We start from the raw sequence: 18,528 nt of genomic DNA, 5'->3' as shown, positions 1-18,528 counted from the left end.
GCTTTTTTCAAACCTGCTTGTAAGGGCAACCTGCAGACCACTAAAGAGAGCTCCTTGTGGGGAGGAGAGGAGAGGGGCTGCTGTCAAACACCAGCACTGGGAGGCTCACCATTCTGGGCTGTGCTACAGCCCCTCTGGTGTGTCCAGAGAGGGGCTGCTGTCAAACACCAGCACTGGGAGGCTCACCCTTCATTCTGGGCTGTGCTACAGCCCCTCTGGTGTGTCCAGAGAGGGGCTGCTGTCAAACACCAGCACTGGGAGGCTCACCCTTCATTCTGGGCTGTGCTACAGCCCCTCTGGTGTGTCCAGAGCAGAGCCAGCCATGAGCAGGGCTGCTGCCTCCAGCACCCTTCAACAGCCCCTCCTGCACCCAGCCCAGCAGTGCCAGCCATGGGCAGCAGCACCATCAGAGAAACCCCTGCAGGCAGCTGGAAAATCACCTGGCACAGATGTGATCTGAGCCAGAGCCAGGGCTGCTCGGCCTTGGGAAGCAAAAAGGGTGTTCACCCCCCAGGCAGCGTGCAAACCCTGACCACTCACACACGCTCGGAGCCCCGTGGCTGAGCACGGCTCTTGGCTGGCTGCAGAGGCAGGGCTGCATCCAGAAAAGCAGGTGTCACATCCTGATGGAGCAAGGCTTTGCCACCCAGCTGCCTCTGAAAACCCAGCAGGGAAAAAACCCCGAGCCAGAGACAAAATCATCCTCGGGGTCACCCAAATCTCCCAGTTCAAGCCCCAGCTCCCTTCACATCCATGGCAGATTTCTGTGGGGAGGGTGCTTACTCCCCAAACTTCAGATCCACTATTTAAAAAAAAAAAAATAAAACCACAAAAAACCCCAAAAACAACCAAAAAAAAGATTAAAATATTTCTCCTGAGCGAGGTGCAGAGAAACACACATTCGGTGCCGTCGTCAGCAACTCCTACACCACCCCCCACGTACACCACTGCAAGGGGGGAGCAGAAGGGGGTTCACAGGCACCCACAGAGAAAAAATAAAGATTTCTGCCTAATTTGGTTAATCAGTCAACCAAAGAGCAGGGATCCATAGGAGACTGTCCTGTGCTCCCCAAACAACTCAGTCCCCTGTGGGGCAACAAAACCTCCGTGGCCAGTGCAAGCATCACCTCCCTCTGACAGAACCATGACAGGGATCCTTGCAAAGTTCCAAATCCCAAATGCTGCTCCCAGCTTGAATGTACTGGCAACAGCAAATTAAAAAAAAATAAATAAAAAAAAAGGGGTTTATCAAGTCTTGGAATCACCAGAAAAACCACAGTGCTGTCACAGGGGACCATGGACCTCAGCATCCTCTGGGCTTCTTCCCCTCAAAACCATTCAGTGGCTAAAGAAAAACTGAGAGGGAAGGGAAGGGAAGGGAAGGGAAGGGAAGGGAAGGGAAGCAGCTCACTGGCCCAGAAGCCAATTACAACAAATGGAAAGTGTTTTGCTTTTTAATCTCATGATTTTTCTAGCTAATCTCTCCTTTGGAAAGGGACGGTTGGCTCAGCAGCAGGATGCTGCCAGGGGGATACAGCACGTGTGGAGTCCCAGCTGGAATGGAAACTCAAGTCCTTGCTCTCCAATCCTGTCCTTTTGGGGTGGCTTTATCCTGGTTTTGTCTCAGAACAACTGTACAGGGGCAGAGAAACAACAGCAAAACTTTGGGAAACTTCTGAACGGGGGATTTTGCTGTGTTCTGAGGGGAGTTTTCTCTTTTCAAAATACTCTTTTCACTTTGAGTTTTTCACCAGTTTGCACAGGAGGATTTGGAGGTGGGAAAACCCTCCCCAGCTGCTGCAGACCCTTCTGCTTCTGGGGGCTTTGTCCTCCTTGGAAGAAAAGCCAAGTCCTACTCCTCACCTGCCCAGAGATTGTGTAATCACAGAATTACAGAATCATTTCAGTTGGAAAAGACCTTTAAGGTCAAGAAGATGATCCTTTCCCTGCAGCAAAGGAAGTTCCATTCTGGAGAAGTTCATAAAAATGAGAAGTTTTAGAACTGAAAAGGACCACACACACCCAAAAATGCATTTGTTTCCTTCTCCAGTCCTGGGCAAGACCTCAACAAAATCCAGCAGAAGGGGAAAACCAGACCCAGCAGTCCAGGAGACAGCCACCACTGGACAGCACACCGGAGCTGGGAACCAGCTGGAACCTCTTCACCCATCCAGACTCTCCCAAGCACGTGGAGAGCCAGAGGAGGGAGGAGGCCATTTGATGCCATCCCCAGAGCCCATAAATTACAGCAGGGAACAGAGTTGCATTTGCCCTATTTCTTATCTGCTTGGAAATTGCTCTGCTTTCCCAGCTGCAAAGGCAGCTCTGTTCCCAAGAATTTCAGCAAAGCCATGACCTCTTTCCAGGATCGTACAGTATATGGTGGCGGGGAGCCAGAGCTAATTATAGGCACAGGAAAAGGGGAGAGAGGCATTTGGAAAAGCTCTACCTTCCCAGCCACAGGGAGCAGGGTAGCACAGCCACAGCCAAGCCCCAGACAGGAGCACCCCAAAGGGCTGCAAAACCCAGGAAGGAGAGAGAATCCCAGGGATCCAGTCCTCCTGTGTACTTCACTATCCTCACGTTCTGGAAAGGTGAGGAAAGATGGAAAGCTGATGGAAAGATGAAAGCCAGAATAAACCTCATCTCACAATACTTCACAGTTCCAAGGTGCTCTGGTGGAGAGGGGAAGCCCCTTGGGAGCAGCAAGATCCCCCCTGCCCCAGCACAGGTACAGCACCACCCCAGCCCCAGCCAGAACCAGTCTGTCATCCCACACCCCAAATCTGAGTGGCCTGGGTACCCTGCAGAGACCCCCATCTCCAGAAGGTGAACGATGCCACCAGCCCCTCACTGTGCCCTTGTGCCACAGCACTGCCCAAAAGCACGACCTGCAGAGATGCTCCCCAATCTGGAGGCAAACAAACGTGCATTAATTTACACCCCAGCCAAGGCTCTTGGGCAAAGCCACGTACAGGCTTAGAGACAAGTTCATTGTCACTCGCTGAGCAATGTCACAGGAGCCACCTCCCTGCCTCGACCCACTGCAGAAGTGGACAAGGACATGGTGACACATGTGCCCACGAGACCTTCCAGCAGGGAGGAGGGCAGGCAGCAAAGTACAAAACAGGCAGCAACTCTTTTAACCACCAGGCTCCTCTTCAGAGCCACATTTCTGCACGAAACAAAAACTGGGGAAGGTAAAAATCCCACCTAATGTTTTCTTTGAGGAAGGAAAAAGAAAAGGCAGGAACCTTCTCGCTCGCCGCAATGGTTTTCATTTTCCACCAAATTAACTCGAGCCTCGACTCTGGCTGCCGGCAGATCCCCTCCTGCCTGCTCGCTGCCTGTGTGCCTGCGCTTGTGGGAATGTGTGGGTGTGTGGGTTTTGTTTTGCTTTCTGCACCGGCTCTGCAGACCATCTCCTGCTCTGGGCCAGCGCAGCCTGCACGGCTCAGCCCAGCTCCGTTATCCAGCAGGGTGGGCACCCCCTTCTCCAGCTACAGCCTCGGGGAGCTGCTCTCCTCCTCCAAGAACTTCCAGAAACATGGCCTGCAGGTATCCCAGCCCTCGGGGTGCTGCAGAGCTGCTGCCATTGCCAGTCACTCCGAGTAGGTCCCTGGGTGGAGGGGAGGGTGCCGAGGCTGGGTGCTGCGAAGTGCTGGCATGGCTGTGCCCCCTGGGACAGGGGACTGGCACCAAGCAGGGCACCAGTGCAGCCTGCCAGCAGGAGAGCGCCTCTCACTAAAGGAAGGAATCTGCCTGCCCATGCTGGGTCCATCTGATGCCCCTTTCTAACACTCCCACGGCAGTGGGAAGGGGGATCAGGGGATCAGTGCACACCCTGCTCCTGGCGAGACCCTTGGGATCATCTCCTGCCAGCTTCCTGGGTAACAACCCCAGCTAAAACCCTGCCCTTGGTGCCCGACCCCAGTGCTGGAGGTGCTCCCAGAAACGCTCTAAAGACTGACCAAACCTTGGTACAAACCAAAACCAGCACTTTCTACATGACACTCCCCTCCCCAGCTCCAACACTCCCGATGGGCGCATCAAGGAACGGATGGGAAGGCAAACAGAAACAGAAACAACTTCCCCACAGCTCACACCAAAGACCCTCCAGCACCCACCCCAGCCCAGCAGCAGGACAGAGCACAGACACCCATCCCCACAGAGCTGAGCCCACCTCGCTGGTGCTGCTGGCACATCCTGGCGGAGCACGTGGCCTCGGCAGGAGGACCAAAGCAGCCCCTTCCCACCCAGCTCGGCGGGCGCCGCCACGCACGGCTCAGCCCTAACGGGATAACAAGCTCACAATGAGATCCTAATGAAGGATTAGCGAAATGCAGTTTAAAGAGATTAAGGCTGGGTGCAGCACTGAAACTTTTTTATATTTATTTTTTTTTTTATTCCTGACAGCCCAGCAGAGGTGAGACACAGATTACAGCCGACACGGACGGAGCTGGCATTCACCGCCGGCTCCGGCGACTCGCGATGGTTTTCGCATCGCATTCGTGCAAAGAGGGGCCAGGGCTGTAAAAAGCATGGAGGAACACACAAAAAATGGCTCGTGGCGCCTGCAAGCCCTGCCCAAGGCGCTTCACAGCCAGCCAGAGGCTTCCTTCATCTCTCCCCTCCCACATCAGTCCCTTCCCATCTGCATCCCAGCTGCGCCCGATGCTCTCAGTCCCGTTCATAATGACTGTTGATGTTATCCGCCCAAGCCGGAGCCTTCCAAGGAGCCCCAGGGAAGCAGGTACTCAGCTCTCATTCAGGGAAAGTTATTAATAGTAATTTCTTGGCTCTACACAAACAGAGCAAGAAGTCAGCCCTGGCCTGGGAGAGCTTGGCGTGACTGCCAGCCCCACGTGCTCCGAAAGGTCAGGAGTCTGGTTCGCCCCCAAATCAAACGAGGATGTTTAAAATAGAAGGCAACACATCTGGGGTTGCTTTTTGGCTTGTTTTGACCACTCATATTTTTTTCTTCAACCACCAACACCACAAATTTTCTCCTCCTGAGAAAGGGCAACGTGACTGTCGCCCCATCACGGGCACCCAGGAGTGGGAATTTGCTAAACCAGCCCCAAGAGTGCTAATGCCCAGGGGGAAATGGGTGAGCAAGGCTGGTGCTGGGGGACAGGCTTGTCCCACGAGCAGTGGGGCAACTGCTCCAACCCACCCCTCATTTCAGCCAAGTCCTCAAAAGCCACGCGACAAGAGGGAGGTGGGGAGCTGAGAAACATCCCTGTTGAGAGACTACAAAACAAATCAAATGAAGATGTTTGGAGCAGATCCAGATGTTTATTAGTGACGCACATGGAGGTATAAATAATTATCCGGTAGGAATTTTGTTCACAGGCAGCTCTCCCTTATCTAATCAGATCTCAGTGCGACATGGCCCCGGCCTCCCCCTGCTTAAAAAGTCTTGAGAAAACCAGATGCAAAATAAAAAAACCTCACTAGGGGCACCAATTTAATCCCATTAATCACTGGATACTGGGAGCAGAGCTGCCAGCACTCAGATCTCATCCAGGCACAGCTTAAGGGAGGATTTTTTCCTCCAGCAGGAGCACTGGCAGAGGGTCAGATCCTGCACGAGGGTGCAGGGAAGGGCCAGGAGCTGAACCCTCACACCTTGCCCCATGTCCAGCACCAGGCACGGGTAAAGTGACATCTGTGGGTACAGGAGCCACCGTGGCACTGGCTGGGCCCCTCCACACCAGTGCAAGGAGCTGCACAAGCTCTCGCCTGTAAGAAACCAACTGCTTAAAATACACTGACCAACAAACCCCTCCCTGTCCGGCTGCGTGGTACCGACCGGCCTCTCCAGCGCCCGGACACTGCAATTACCTAAAAATAAATGGACCACAAACCTCGAGAGGCCAAATGGCTGAGGGGGATGAGGAGAGCAGGGAACGAGCCTGGCTGGAGGGACCAGCAGCCATGAGCAGCTCTCAGGCACCACCACGAAGCCCAAGCCAAAGGGTTCACATGCAACCAAAAAACAGGTAGAAAAAAAGGCTTTAATTGCTCAAAAGCACCACCTGAGCTGATTTTTCCTGGCCCTTAGCATCACCTAGCCCATGGGAGGTGCCGGCCCACTGAGCTGCACCACCACCCCCCACATCAGCAGCCCCTCACCTTGCCAACCCCCCCAGCTCTGGAAATGCCAGCATTTCTGACGGTTTTCCAAAAATTTAACCAACCCAACCCACCATAGCAGAGGCTGCAGAGGGTTTTGCAGTGGCCAGAGAGGAGCAGTGTTGGAAACTTACTGTAGGAAATTGGCCGCTCGGCTCCAGCTCCTTGTCCCTACTGGTGGGAAAGTCTATAAATCTCTAATAAAGAAAAAAAAAATCCCCTCCCATTTTATTCCTTCTCTCTCCCCCCTTCCAAAGGATTGCGAAACTGAGAGGGCAGCCAGGGCTTGGATTCGCAGCATTTCTGAGTTCCTACAGAGTCTGGGCTCCTTGCCACCAGCAACAGCGGCTCTGGGGGTGTGGAAAAAGGGAGGAAAAAAAAATAAAAAGAAGAAGAGGAGTAAAAAAAATATATTAAAAAAAGTCCTGTTTATTTTGGGGGATGAGAGAGAAAGCTTGCACTGCACAAAGCGGGGTGGAGGGGGAGCGAAGCTCTGGCACTCCTGCAGGCACCACGCGTTTGGGAATCAAAAGGGCTTGGTTAAAACACCTCAACATTGGGTGGGAATCCTGAGCTTGCAGAGGATGCTCTTTCCTAGAGTGTACATGGGCAACAAGCAGTCTCATATAGAGGAAGGCAGCACCTCCCAGAGCAGCTGGACCCCCTCGAGGGCACCCATGGGTGCCAGGAGCAGCTCTGCCCTGCCCTGCCCTGACGCGGCCCCGGGCGCTCTGAGGGGAATTACTGAAGACAGGCTGGAAGAAAAGCCTGCTCCAGCCGTGACCCAGATTCCCCTCCAGCCTGATCCCTCACTGAAGTCATAATCCTTGGAGGGCTTCTGGTCTTTTTTTTTTTTTAAATACATCCCTGAGCGTTGCCATGGTGACGAGGGGGATGCTATAATTTCAGCATTATAGACTTCAGCGCGAGAACAGGAGGGAGAAGGTGGTGGAAATATGGATGAGCTGCACTGGTAATGCATTTTAGGGAAAAAAAAAGAATTAAAAAAAAGAAAGAACCAAGGCAGCACCTTTGCTTGGGTAGCAGAGGATGGAGGAGCAGTGCCATGTTCACAGCTGAAGGGATGCAGGGGATCGGGAATCATGGCATGGTTTTGAGATGTTCTCATTCCAACCCATGCCATGGCAGGGACACCTTCCACTAGACCAGGATGCTCCAAGCCCTGTCCAACCTGGCCTTTGGAACATCCAGGGATGGGGCAACCTAGACAACCTCTGCCAGGGCCTTACCACCCTCAGAGGGACGAAATTCTTCCCCATATCCCACCTAACCCTGCCTTCTGTCAGTGTGAAGCCGTTCCCCCTTGTCCTGTCACTCCAGACCCTTGTCCAAAGTCATCTCCAGCTCTCTTGGAGCCCTTTAGGCACTGGAAAGGGCTCTAAGGATTACCTGGAGCCTTCTCTTCCCTGGAATGGGGACCTGCTCCTGTGCTTCAGCCAGAGTACCCACTCTGGGGCCTCGCTGGTGCAGCAGCTTCCCTGGGCAGGGGTACTCCAGACCCTGCAGGGCTTTGGGGGATGCAGGCTGCCACCCTGCCAGGACACAGCCACAAGTCCTAAATCCCCTCCCAAAAACCTTGTGGAACCCAAGGTGCCCCTGAGCAGGACACCCTGTTTTGGGGTGGCCTTAGCTCAGCCTTCCACAGCTCAGCACGCAGCCGATGCCAAAACTTTGCAAAGAAGAGGCTCCGAAAGAGCTGCCCTCCCCTTTTTACCTCTATTTCCTAGCACCTTTCCTTTCCACCTGCAGGTCCCCAAGGTATCCCATTGCCAGCAGCATGTGGGAGACCCTGTGCTCTTGTCCAGCTCTCTGTTGGAATAAAACCCACCACTGCCCATGTTTTTGCAAGGACATGAGATACCTCTGGGTGTTCTTAACATCACACCGCCTTGGTTCAGCCTGGCTGATGTCTGTGAGTTTTCAGGCTGGTAGGTGACCTGTGACCCCACAGGAGGGATGAACCAGGCACCCGATGGCTTCAGCCCCCCCAGACCCCAGGGAGCTCAAGCTCTCCTGTGGCACAGAAATAGCAAAACTGCACGAACAGAAGCCAAACCAGTTTTAGCCACGTTTCCACCCCGCTCGCATCCTTCCCGCCCCACTGCCGGGCACTGAACCGGCACCTGCTGTGACGAAAAATTTCCGAAAGACGCACAAATAAAAATAAGATCATACACAAACACCTCTGCCCAAACCCAGACCAACGGCCCATGACTCCATCACAAGAGAGACGGGCTGCCAGGGACTCACGGGGTCCCAAAGGAAGCCAGGCTGCCCCTGGGGATGCCAGCTCCACACCACGCACAAGTGGAGAGGTGAGAAAAAGCTCTGGTCTGGTGTGCAGCACTTGGCACTGCATCCTCTGGCCATGCAGCCTGCACCCCTCACCCTCTCAGAGGGATGGGAGAGAGATCCTGACCACAAAACCCAGGTGGCCAGTGTCAGGGACACTGAGACATCCCTGTCTCATCCTGCACTGGAGCCCTGGTGCCTGGGCACAGCTCAGTGGGGATCCTCGAAGGGCAGCTGGGACAAAAGGGTCTCCTGGGCTCTAAAACCCTAAATAAAACCACAGCACATCAATGCAAAAGTGGGAAACTCAGTGCAGGCTGGCAGCAGGTGCCAAGGACCCCCCACCAGGACTCCAGGTGCTTGTTCCTCACTGCAAAAACTCTTGTATAACCCCAGTGGAAAAAATATTGTAACTGTTTTGTTTCCATGCCCGAAGGGGAGCCAAACACCCAAACTACCACCTTCAGCATCTGACCTGTCAGGCCTTGGGCCATCAGGGCGCTTTCAGCAGTGCCCAGAGCTCCAAATTTAGCCTCGAAGGTATTTATCTCTGAGAAGCTAAAACCAAACCTTCATTTGCATAACAAAAAGACCCCGATGCTCGGTGCAAGTGCTGCTGGCAGGGCAGAGGACATGCAAAGCAGCCTCTCTCTCCAAGCAAAGGCGATGAAGGTCACTCGGGCAGATGCTGAGCTCGCTGTGGCTGGTCCTCTCCACTGCAAAGGACAAGGCAAGAACATCTTCCCATAAGGAAAGCATCTTCCCAACCTTCCCACTTCCACCTCATCCAGTTGGAGCAGCTCTCTCCAGCACAAAGGCAGGTGTGAAATCCTGCTCGTTAAAGCACACATTCACATCAGGCCCTAAAGCTGAAAGACCTGAGGGCAACTACCAGGACTTTTCCAAACCCTCTCAATCTGTGTTGAGAGCTGGGCTCACCATTTTCCTCTCCTGGGTGCCAGTGGCTGGCATGAGGACAGGCAGCTTCGTGCCCTCAGGAGCAGCACCCATGGGGAAGCAGGAGGAGAGGAACCCTTGGCCTTTCCCCAGCAGCACCCCGAGGCAGCTCCCACGACCCCTGGGGCCCCCAGGAGCCACCAGGAGCTCACCCCACCGGGACCCCCACCCCTCCCGTGGGAGCAGGCACAGCAGCTCCGCGCTCAGCTGTCGGACACCAGGTCAGCACCTGCTGCCACGCGGTGCCGGCGTGCCCGCAGCTCAACCCAGCACCTGTCCCTTTGTTTTGGGACAAAGTCCCTCCAGGAACTGGCGCCACCCGACCGTGTCCTCCTTATCTCACACCGACTGAATCCCCTCCTGCCCTGCCATCCTCACGGCTCACTCAAAGCTCATCCGTGCCAAAACCCCAGGGTGCCACACCGAACCCAATAAAGCATCGCCGTGCCCCAGGCCACCCCAAGAGCCAGATGTTCACCTCTCCCCCCGCAAGGAAATGCCAGCTCTGGGGAGAGGATTGATGGAGGAGCAAGAAGCAGCCACCAGCTGCCGCGGGAAGAGGCCTTGGCTGCCTTCACCACCAGCATCTTGCTCCAACCATTTGTTCTGCTTCTATTTTCGAAAGCGCTGGGGCTCAGCACTCGGCAGATCCCAGCCTCCCTCCCAGCCTCCCCACCGCCGAGCAAGGCGACAGATTTCTGCTAAGAGGCAGCGCGGGCTCCGCTCCCCGTCTTGGCAGCGCATCCATGCAGGACTGGGGATATTTTTGAGCGAGCGAGCCGAGAGGTGCTAGTTTTCCCGGCGGCTCGTTGCCGGCGCGTGGGAAGGACGGCCATGGAGTCAGGGAAGGTTGAGGATGGATACGTGATTGATCCCTGCGCTTAAAAGCCTGGAGATGGGGCGTCAAATCCTCCTCAGTCAGGCAAAGAGAGATGTCCAGTGGCACTGGAGCTCTCTGGGAAAGCACCACCCAAGGGATGAGGCTGGAGATAAGGCCTGACTTTGGCTGCATCCCAACCCCCCGAGCCCTTCCTGGAGCCCCCACACTGGTGCAGGCTCTCAGAGGAGAGCTGGCATGCACACGCTGTCCATGTGATCCCAAGTGCTGCTCCTCACTCCATGGAAAACTGCCCCACATCCAGGTAAGCCCTGCTTTCACCCAACCCTTCCACATCCTGCTCCAGTTATTGAAATAAATTTGCTGCTACCACAGGGCTTTCCTAGGGGCAGAGTCATGTTCCAGGGAACATGTGATTTACCCCCTGGGATAAACCCAAGGGTTGGAATGAGATGATTTTTAAGGTCCCTTTCCACTTAAACCATTCCATGAGTCTGTGATAACTGTGCCTAGAGGCACCTCCTCAACCTCCAAGACCTCCCCGGTGGTGCCAGCACCAGAGTGACACACAAACCCTTTCCTTTCCCCCATGGCTCTTCCAGCAAGTTCTGAACCACTCCAAGCACCACATGTCCAACAGAGCCAAAGCCAGAGCTCCCTGCAGGAATTCCCAGCAGGAGGAGGGTGCTTGGGGCAGAGCCAGGCTGCAGCAACACCAGGATTTTCACAAACTGTGGGGTGTTCAGCCACCCCAACCTGCCACCCATCACCGAGCCGAGCAGCACCAGGGTCCCCAGCCAGAGGAGGTGTCCCGGGTGCCACAGGACACTGCACCCCAGGGATGGACACCATTCCCAGCCACTGGCATTTGGACAAAGTGGCTGCTCCTCCCAGGGCTGGCAGCTCGCTCAGATGCCAGCAAGAAGCCTGAGGGTACCAGCTCCACGGGGACATTTGTCACGATATTTAGACAAAGCATGACAGCTCAGCCCTCACCTACAGTTACACAAACAGCCACTCTCCGCCTCTGTATACCCAAAATGGGTGAAAAACACGCATTTCTGGCCGTCCCAGAAGGTCCTTCCCCATGGATGCCACCATGGACCAAGAGCACCCATGCCTGGAGCCCGATCCCTGCCATTCCCTGCCCCAGCCCCTCATCACAGTTTATCTCCTGCTCCCAGCACTGAGCACAGCAGCTGCGGGGCAGGACAGTCTTGGTGACTGCCCCTGCAAAATAAAAAAAGCCTGGTCAGTCAAAATAATTTGCCCACATTCTTTATTGTAATTTTTTTCTTCCCTGCCAGTGGAAACTCCTGCTCCGGCACCATGTCTCAAGGTTACTGCTAGGGGTGGGGGAGGATTTCAGGTTTTACAACTGAAAAATTCCAGACAGAAACCCAGAAATGTTGCCAGTCTTTCACTGAACAGAAGTTCTTTATCCAATTAATTTATTTAACTTTTTTTTTTTTTTTACACCTGATGCAGCAGGTTTAAGCAAACTCCTGCCCCTCAGATTTTGTCTGCTTTGACAGAAAATTCTCACCGATGCCATGAACATTTCCAATTTTCAATTTCCTTTTTAAGGAAAATCAAACCAGATGAATCTGACCCCACATATTTTCCCCACCTGCACGCCATGGGATGTGTTCCTGGGTATGGCGCCTAGCAATTTTTCCCTGAAGCCTTCCAAAAATTAGAAAGGAAAAAATTTAAGAGTAAAAAGAAAAATTTCATCTTCAAAATAAGAAGAGAAAAAAAATGCTTTCGAAAAAGGATGGAGGAAAGTCACTTTGTTCCAAAAGGCACTTCCATTTAAAAAAGAAGATGAAAACTTCCAAGCAGGGCTATTTATAACCACTGCTTATATCCATCAATAAAACCTTGCACCTGAAGCTCCACCACATCCTCCAGAGCAGGTACCCCCAGGTCCACAGCCCCAGCACCCCTGGGACAACGAGCTGCAGGATCCATCACACAGCAGATGCTGATAATCCCCCTATGGCAGAAGGAGAGGAGAAGGAGGAATCCCACTAGAAATCCTAAGATGATCCCTTGGCATCCCTGGGGTGGGCTCGGGTCAAGGACCTGGCCCCACAGGCAGGTACCGCTTCTGAAATCTCATGGCTACTTTTTGGGGATGGAAAGAAAGTAAAAAAATAATTTGGGAGCCATGGATTTATCCTGACTCCTTCCAAAAAAAAAAAGGCTGATGCAACAGCAGTGCTGCAGTGGGAGGTCACCCTTCCCCACAGCCCCCAGCTCCCAACCCGTGCCCCAAGCACCCCAGCCGGGGGGGCTGCAGGCACCTCCTCCTGGAAGCAGTTTGGGGCTTGTGCCGGACGCTGGCAGCAAGCTGTTTGAAGCTCTGGAAAGAGAAATGATTCCTCCTCCTCCTCCTCTTCCTCCCTGTCCAGAAATAGGTCATTTAATTACCCCCTTTCCAACCCCAACCACCACTGACTCAGGACAGGAGGTGGGAGTGCTTCCACCCTGCGCCAGCGGCAGCCCAAAGCCACTGTGCACGGCTTTGACCTTGAGCCAGTGTGCCAGCAGCACTGGGCTGACAGGGCACAGCCAGCACAGATGGCAGGGGCTCAGCTCCCCACCTCTGCATTCCAGCTCGTGCTGGTCACTCACAGCAAGGAGGGTCGGGCTGTGGGTGCTGCTGACCCACTCCACGCACAGCCACGGGCAGGGCCATGTGCTGCCCCCGGGAAAACCAAGGGCTGACTGCAAGCTGGGAAATCCTTCGTGTCCTGCTCAGCCCCGGCACAGCCCAGTCCAGCTGCTTCGGCGTGGGACACCACGGTGACTCCTGGGTGGTGGCTGGAGCCTGGCACATCCCAGCACAGGCACCATCCTGCCCTTCCAGTTGTCCTCACCGTGCACCAGGACACCGGCACCGCTCGGGCTTCGCGTGTGGCACCACAAGAGCAGCACCACGCGCCTGCTCTGCTGGGGACTGGAGGGGCACGGAGCTATTTAAAGTCCCACTGGGCAACACGGCAGTACCCAGCACTGGGAACAGGGCCCAGCAGCTGCTCCAGCATTCCAGCAGTCAACCACAACCAGGACATCTCACCCTGAGCAGAGCCCTCTGGGTGACACAGATGGTGGCAGCAAGGACCTACCACCACTGCAGGCACCTCATCTCATTGCCCCCTTTTGTATAGGGGAAGGTGCTCATCTACAGCTAAGAAGCAGCCTGAGAATCGTGGAGCAGCTGCTGTGTCCCCCCAGCCTTGTTGTGACCCACACAAAAACAAGCGAAGTTTCCCCCAAAAACTGCTCCCATGCAGCTTGGAGACCCAAGTCCCCCATCTTCTGCGCCCCCATCTAAGAGAAAGCAAACCTAGACCCCACCCCCCCAAAATAAATCACTCCAAATTGGGGCATTTATCAAACCTTTGCCCTCCACATGGGCACTTTTTTCAGGATTTTTCAGAGGATGTGGGCTCTTGTCTGTTTTGCAAGCAGTGGGGAGCTACAGCAGGGAGACACCAAGAGTGAGGGGAAAGGAAAAATTAAAGAAGAACCACAAGCAAAGCAAAGTGGAGTGCAAGATGCAAACCGACAGATCCGGGGAGGCAGAGCTGCTGGCAGGCAGACGGCGAGATCCATCTTGAAAGCAAAAGCAAACTGCTGCTCACACAGGCAGAGGGAAAAACCTAGAGGTCTTCAGCACTGCCTGAGCTCTGATCAAACAAAGTGATTAACAAATCTCAGCTTTTTATTGAAAGCTTCTCTAATTAGAGGAAAAAAAGGAAAGGAAAAAACAAAACCAAACCCCTGAGAGTCACATCGAGTGAAGTCCCAGACAGTGCTGGGGAGAGGTGAGGGGGTGATGCAGCCCACAGTCCTGCTGGCACAAGGAGAGGGCAAGCACAGCCAGGGGCACCCAGCGCTCACCCTGTGCCACACGTTGTCGTGCCTCCCCAGCCTTCCTCCTCCTCCCCTTCCTCCTCCTCACTCGCTCTCTGCTCACCGTGGCGGGCTCAGCAGCAGAGCGGAACCTTCCCGGGAGCAGGACTGTCATCTACAATAGAGTCACCTCTGACCCCCGGGACGGCTCAGCCTCCAGGAACTGCCAAAATAGCGATAAAAATAAGAAAGAGCCCCTGGCCTGAGGAGTTCACCCTCGGAACAGATGGGACGGCGGCGGGGTGAGGCAGGGGGATATTTTTAGCTCTGGTTGCAGATGGGGAAGTCCGGCACAGCATCGACACGGCAGCCCCACCGCCGCCTGTGCAGCTCACCGTGCCTTGGGTCACCTCCATGTGCACTCCCGGGTATTAACAGGATTTAATGGGATGCTGCCTGCTCACTTCCTGAGCCTCAGGCACCACCTTCCAGGCCAGCTCACACCATCACAGCTCCACATGGCATCTCACCAGCACTGCCAGGGGCACCCAGTGGGGCAGCGGTGGTCCAGGGGAGCGGAGTCAATGTCAGCAACCCACACTCCGCTGCCTCTTTCCCCTTCACTCCCAAAAAGTCCACATCCCTGCAATCCATCACAGAGGAGAGATGCCACGCAGCACCCCATGGCAGGTTCCTCCCAGCACGCTCCAGGTGATGCCAGCCTGACCCTGGCAAGCACTCTGCCTTGGAAAAAAAGAGGGAAAAGCAATTTCTGCCCCTCACCACAGACGCTTTTTTAGGTTCAAATGACTCGCCCAGGGTGTTAGACACATAGCTCATGGCTGAGCCCTCCACACCTAGCTGAAGCCCCCCTGGTCCTTCGGGATGTGCCAAGCAGCATCTCCCCCCACCCTCACGCCCATCCTTCCCTCGTGAGGCAGGGCCTGCACCAGCAGTGACACCTCCCTGCCGGGCAGCTGCCGGCACCAGCTCCCGGCACACGCCGGCACCGCGGCAGCTGGGTCCCACTCCCATACTTTTCGTCCGACACTTTCGGCTTTGTTCTCCCTCTCACAAAGCCGCCGTGAGGCTGCCCTGGCAGCACGAAGGGACCTTGAAGTGGATGCAGTTTATGACCATATTTAGGCTCCTTTATGTTGCCAGAGTCACAGTAAAGGGCTGCAGCATTAAATGAGACTCAGACCCCACTTGTTTCACTTGGCAGCCTGGGAAAAATCCACCCCGGGTGACTCCAGCACCGTCCATGCCTCCGCCCTGCCCGCTCGGGGACAGCACAAAATAGCAACAGCCCTTTCCAGCTCTGCAGTTGCACTTCCCAAGAGGAGCCAGGAGCCCCATACCAGTGAGGAGGGGGAAATTAAACACATTAACCACCACCCCCATTCCGAGAACACCACCAAAGCGTGGGGAAGCAAAGGGACGTGCCCAAGGTCACCTACTGACAAAACCAGCACTTCCCGTGGTCCCAAGAGCCCCCCAGCAGGACTGAGCACACACAGGGACGTGACAGCTCAGCACGAGGAGCCCCCGAGCCGGTTTGTGCTGGGGGAGAGCCTGGGCAGGAGTGGAAACCCCCGAGCCACCTGACACAGGAGCTAATGCCCCTTCAACATGAGCACGTTAAATCCCTGCTGTGGCAGAGGCACCAGCGAAACCCGAGCAGTGGCCCCCACCGCTGCCGCGGGGACATCGGCCACCTGCTCGGAGCCGGCACAAGTGCAGATGCCTCAGCTCGGCAGAGCCGTGACAACTGCAGGGGCTGAAGGGCAAGGTGGTGGGAGTGGAAAGGAGGATCCATGAGGCCCATCCAGAGGTCTGTGACCTTCAGGAGCCCGTTCCAGTGATCCTGAGGGCAGGACAAGCAGCTTGCTTTGGAGCTCCAAAGACACGGGCAGCTCAGTGCTCCCACACTAGGACCACCAGCACCGAATCAGCTCAGGGAAGGAAAGAACATAATGAGAATAACCCTTACCTACACCCAAAACCTGCACCCCTGGCCTGATGAGCGTCCCCGTCGCACTGAGGCCGGCACAGTCCCCTTCCCCGTCAGCAGCAGGGTTTCAGCCTCGCTGTCCTGGGACAGTGGTTTGAGAACACCCACCTTGGCGAAGCAACACCAGCCCAAAAATCCAAACGCAGCCACGCACTGTGGGAGAAGGGGCTTTGGAGGGACAGGATCAGGCCTTCCCGGGGTGGGGGCAAGCAGAGGCACTGAGCTGAAGTGCCAGGGGAATTTGCAGCAGCACAGGTGTCCCTGTCCCTTCCCAGACCCATGCCCACAGCAAGGGGGAGTCACCAGCCAAAACCGCGTGGCAGCTCCGACACTTGTGGAGGATTAGGAGGAGGGGACAGCCCAGCTGGTGGCTGTGCAGAGCTGGAGGTACCACGGGGTACCACGGTGCAGGGGTAAGAGCTGTGTGTGTGGCACAACTGACTGCGCGCTGCTCTTGTGCTTGAGGGGAGAAAAGGCAAAATAAATAAAAGAATAAAAACCAACGTCAAAGCCAAAGGGGTTTGGGAGCTGCAGGGAAGGGATAAGCTGCGGTCGAAGCGGCGTCACAGATGCCGAAGAGCCGCAGATGCCGGACGCCCTGTCACCGCATCCCGGCTCAGCATCGCCGGTGCCTGCGGCCAAGGAAGCGCTCGGCACCCCGGGGAGGCCGCGGCAGCAGCGGCGCGGTTCGGCCCCACCACGACACCCTGCTCCGGCCGCTGTCGGATGGAGCTGAGCGCTGAGCCCCTCCGGACAAACAATCCCAGCTGTCGGCTCCGGAGCCGGCGCACGGCCAAGGCATGGACGCTCCAGGACTCGATTTACCGCCGGCTCTCCCAAAATCTGCTCTTGCCAATCAAACCGCAGCCCCCACCGGCACCCGGAGCCTCGCCGGCGGGTCCCCCCACAGTCCCCATGTCATCACCCTATGTCCTGCCAGGGAGAGCACCCCCTAAACCCCGAAATCCACCGGGCCCTGCTTCTCCCTGCGTCCCGCCAGGCCGCAGCGGGTCCCACTCGGGCTGGACGCAGTGTCGCGGGTGGGCTCATGCTCTGTCACCACGGGGGTCCCACGGGGACACTGCCCACCGCCCCGCAGCGAGGTGGGCACCCCCAGTGCTGCCCCCACCCCACCGGCAGCACCCGGCGGGACCATCCCCGTGTGCCGCACCCGTGTTCCGCATCCCCCCGTGTCCCGCGTCCCTCCGCGTGTCCCGCGTCCCTCCGCGTCCCGCGCCGCCCTCACCTGTCCCCGCAGCGCCCAGGCCGAGCCGCCACCTCTTCCCCTTCCTCCCGCTCCCTCCTTCACCTCTGCACCATTTTGGTGACGGTTTGTTTTGAAGCCGAGGGGGGAGGAGGGAGGAGGGGGGCGCGGGGGAAGGATGTGCCGCTGCCGCCGCCGCCGCCGCCGCTGCTCCCGCCCCCGCCCATCCCCGCGCCTCGGGGCGGCTCCGTGCGGCGCGGGGGTCGGGGGGGTCCCTGCGCTCCCCCCACCCCAAACACCGCCGGGCGGAGCGGGGCTCCGCGCCCCCCCAAGGCCGCCCAGGGAAGGAGGGGGGGGGGGCGGCCGTTCTCGGAAGTAAGCGCCAGAAATCGCGAAACGTTAAAAGAAATCAAAAATAATTAAAAATAACAATTAGAAGGAGTAGGGGGAAAAAAAGCCGACGGTGAAGAAGCGCGCGAGCGGGAGGGACCCACCTGAGCGGGGCGCGGACCGGCCGCTGCCGGGGCTGCGGCGGAGCCGGCGGGGAGCGACCATGGCCGGGCCCGGCCCAGCGTCAGGGGCGGCGCGGGGCCGGGGGGGACGGGGTGGGCCCGGGGCCAAGCGGGGCTGAGCCGGGGGGGAACCGAGGCCTAGCGGGGCCGGGCCGGGGCCGAGGCAGGCCCGACGGTGCCCTGAGCCCCGGACGGGGAATCGCAGCCGGCGGCGCGGTGTGCTGGGCCGGGAGCTCCCCTGTCCCACCCTCAGGGTCCGGCCTGGCTCCACTCGTGTTCCCCGGGCTGGGCAGCAGTGTCCGGCCCAGCCCCGCGGCCGGAGCGGCTGCCCCGGGGTGAAGGGGCTATGGTGGGTTCTGCCCCAGCTCCCATGGGGGTTCGGGCTCAGGACAGCGGGCCAGGGGAGTCCAGGTGTCCCTAAAGCTACACAGGTGCCATCAGCTGCCCGTGAAGGTGCCAGCTGTGCTGCCAGGATGCTGGATGCAGCACTCAGAGGCACTGGAAGGTCCCAGTTGTGTGTCCAGCACGGTACAGGGTACGATGCTGTCTGGTGTCCGGACACAGCCCAGCTCCAGGGGCTGCTCCTGCCTCACTGCACTGGGCTCCCGGGGCTCCCAGCCCTCCCCCGGCCCTTCCCGCAGCGCCAGACCCTCAGCCGAGCACATGGCACCGGCACTGGGATCCCTGT

General features: G+C 56.8%; 1 protein-coding gene across 11 annotated transcripts in view; it reads right to left on the bottom strand.

Moving 5' to 3' along the window:
* MEF2D (myocyte enhancer factor 2D) overlaps positions 1 to 17,926 on the bottom strand; it is a 78,728-nt gene extending 60,802 nt beyond the window's left edge. For 7 of the 11 annotated variants that reach the window (XM_041464940.1, XM_041464949.1, XM_041464950.1 and 4 more), the window contains exon 1: positions 17,823 to 17,926. The gene's annotated coding sequence lies outside the window, so the exon portion shown is untranslated. Of the gene's footprint in view, positions 1 to 17,370; positions 17,582 to 17,822 lie in introns of those variants that run through there. The other 4 variants (XM_041464943.1, XM_041464942.1, XM_041464945.1 and 1 more) reach the window with 2 other exon arrangements.
* Between the last annotated feature and the right edge of the window lie 602 nt (positions 17,927 to 18,528).

The sequence above is a fragment of the Pyrgilauda ruficollis genome, unplaced genomic scaffold (assembly GCF_017590135.1).
Source record: "Pyrgilauda ruficollis isolate IOZ18807 unplaced genomic scaffold, ASM1759013v1 scaffold185, whole genome shotgun sequence".
Lineage (NCBI taxonomy): Eukaryota > Metazoa > Chordata > Aves > Passeriformes > Passeridae > Pyrgilauda > Pyrgilauda ruficollis.
The sequence above is the reverse complement of the archived record's forward strand: the minus strand, read 5'-3'. Positions and strand labels throughout refer to the sequence as shown.